The 3,119-nt window shown below is 32.2% G+C and overlaps 1 long non-coding RNA gene across 1 annotated transcript; it reads left to right on the top strand.

The window, feature by feature from the left end:
• Nucleotides 1-740: 740 nt before the first annotated feature.
• On the top strand, nucleotides 741-2,877 carry LOC117616068. The gene is made up of 4 exons (XR_004584102.1): nucleotides 741-822; nucleotides 942-1,275; nucleotides 1,588-1,656; nucleotides 2,803-2,877. It is a non-coding gene; the product is annotated as an uncharacterized LOC117616068 (long non-coding RNA).
• Nucleotides 2,878-3,119: the final 242 nt, after the last annotated feature.

Raw genomic sequence — 3,119 nt, 5'->3', positions numbered from 1 at the left:
AACATTCAGTGTATTAAATTATTAATTAGCTTTCCAGGCACACATATATACTGTGAGCCACCCCAAAAGCTGAAGAAGGGTAAGGCACGGGTGCCTCACCTTTCGCCTTTCTTTTTTTCTCTTTCCCAGTATTCCCAAAAGAAAGGCTGCAATGTAATGTGAGCTTGCTTTTCTTGCCACTTTGATATGTACTGAGAGATATTCCTGAATAAATAAAAGACCAACACAAACAGGTATAGTCCAATCGAAAAAGAATTATAATATATAAATAAGTGATCTTATGTTCAAATACTTATAGCATTTTGATAATATGTGTGTGAGAAATTCCAAAACCTGTTTGGTTCGTAAATTAAACTTTTTAAGAATGAAGTTCCCATATCTAATCCCATATATGGTTTGTATAATATTAGGAATGAAAAATTGTTCAGTTTTCCAACAATACTCTTAATTTTTTTATTTGAAAAAAAAAAAAAGAAATACAAAGAGTTTTTCTATAGGTAAAACATGGTAAGTTAGTTATAAAAAATTTAGAAAATTAGTTAAATACCCATTTCTAGACATAAAACTATAAAAATACCCTATACTATTTAATGTATATAAACACACCCAAAATAAACCCAAAAATCAACAGCTGTATATTTTTTTAATTTAATTATTAAGATGAAATACCTTTATTACCCTTTTAACATAAAATTGGAATTCCTAATAAACACTAGATCAGAACTCACGACCTCCAGTCTCTCATCTTCATCTTCAACCCCAATTTTTAGTTTTGTTCTTCCACCTCAGTTTTGACAATGAAATCATAAGCTCTGTTCTCAAGTAACTCTCTCTCTCTCTCTCTCTCTCTCTCTCTCTCTCTCTCTCTCTCTCTCTCTCTCTCTCTCTCTAAAAAAGAATAAGAATGATGAAGTCATATGATTATGATCTTTTGGATATAGGAAAACTAGGAGACCCTTTTCCAAGCCCGTGGATCAAAACTTTGCAGCCATCTCAATTTAGGGAACATCAAGCAGTAATGCTTTGGAAGATGGAGTTGACGAAGCCTCTGCCTTCAATCATGTTAGTCCAAATGGCACGACAGAAGCTGAAGTCAGAGGCACTGGCACTGGCATGGCAATCCATTAGATGCTGGATCTGTGCAAATTTTGGAGGATTTGCAACATGAGCAAATGGACAATGACTTGGTGGATTCAGGGGATGAAATGGCTCATGGTGCATTGGTGACTTGGCTCAGTATAAAATCCTATTCGATCTGCAATCTTCGATTTTGAGGTATTTGATTTTTTTATTTGAATTCATATTCGATTTTATTGTAGGCTGATTTGGGTGATTTCATGTTCGATTAATTAAGTTGCTAGTTAAGATTTCATAATTTTTGCAGTTTTGTAGTTTATATTTGAAATGTAGATCCAATTCTTCTTGATTTTATATGTTTATTTTTGTTATTGTCGATTTGGAGATAAGCCATTGGATTTTCTGATTTCATTCTAATTTGTATTTAGATATTCGTTTGAGTTTTAAATTGTGATTTTAATTTCTTTTTGTTTATAATTTGGATTGATTCCATATTCGGTTTGGTTGTAGATTTGCTTTTGTGTTTTGGTTTGAGCTGCGGTTACAAATTTGTGATATTTGATTCGGTTATCACATGAGGTATGTTTTTTCAATTGAATCTGAGTATATTCGTGTTTTTTCTGTTTATGCACTATTGGTTTTTGAGTCGACTATAATTTAATATTAGGTAGCAATGTTATTACCTTATATTGGAACTTTACAGACATGCATTAGAAATAGGATTTCATAGGAAACAAACAGTGTTATTACCTTATACTGGAACTTTACAGTGGTAGACATGCATTAGAAATAGGATTTTATATGAAACTAGCAATGTTAATTATTACCATATACTGGAACTTCACAAGGGGTAGACATGCATAAGAAATAGGATTTCAGAGGAATCAAGCAGTGGTATTACCCTATACTGGAACTTTACAAGAGTTAGACATGCATTAGAAATAGGATTTCAGAGGAATCTAGTAGTGTTATTACCCTATACTGGAACTTTACAAGGGGTAGACATGCATTAGAAATAGGATTTCAGAGGAATCTAATAGTGTTATTACCCTATACTGGAACTTTACAAGGAGTAGACATGCATTAGAAATAGGATTTCAGAAGAATATAGTAGTGTTATTACCCTATACTGGAACTTTATAATGGTAGACATGCCTTAGAAATAGGATTTCATAGGAAACAAGCAGTGTTATTACCCTGTACTGAAACTTTATAGTGGTAGACATGCATTCAAAACAGGATTTCATTGGAAACAAACAGTGTTATTACCATATACTAGAACTTTACGGTGGTAGACATGCATTCGAAATAGGATTTTAGAGGAAACAATCAGTGTTATTACCCTATACTAGAACTTTACAGCCATTAATCAACATGAAAGTAAACTAGTAGTGTTATTACCTTATACTAGAACTTTACAGCCATTAATCAACATGACAGTAAACCAGCAATGTTAAGAATCTGTATTTGACTAAATATCTCTTTCTTTTTTGAGTTGCTGAAAACTGACTATTTTATAGTCATATGCAGCTAGTCCAATAGTGAAAATTGAATATAGTTCCAAGATTTTGTCTTAGATTTGAATCTAAAATACTGTTATTACCATAGACTGGAACTTTACAGCAATTAATCAATATTACAATAAAGGTTTGGTTTTTAAATGTCTTACCTTTGAAGCCTTTTCTTGTTGAAATTGTTCTCTGAAATTTTGTCTTTGTTTTGTAGGTGGAGGTTAGTGTGTAGTGTTGGTTTTTAAAAGTAGATCAAGCTTGGTGGTAGTTATGGAGTTTTAGTTTGCATAAATTATGAAGACGGTGAAATGAAGAGACGTTTTGCAGAGATGGTTTAATGAAGATGCGTGCTTGAAGTTACGGTTTTCGAGACAGTTTTGTGTTGTAATAAAATGTTTGGACTTTTTGTAACCCAAAAAAAAAAAAAAGTTTGGGCTTTTTAATAAATGTTTGTTTTGGGTGTTTTTTGAGTTTTTTTTCTGTTGGGCTTGATAGTGGCAGTGCTGTAATTTATTGGAACTTCAACACTAA

Source organism: Prunus dulcis, chromosome 1 (genome assembly GCF_902201215.1).
Source record: "Prunus dulcis chromosome 1, ALMONDv2, whole genome shotgun sequence".
Taxonomy (NCBI): Eukaryota; Viridiplantae; Streptophyta; class Magnoliopsida; order Rosales; family Rosaceae; genus Prunus; species Prunus dulcis.
The sequence above is the reverse complement of the archived record's forward strand: the minus strand, read 5'-3'. Positions and strand labels throughout refer to the sequence as shown.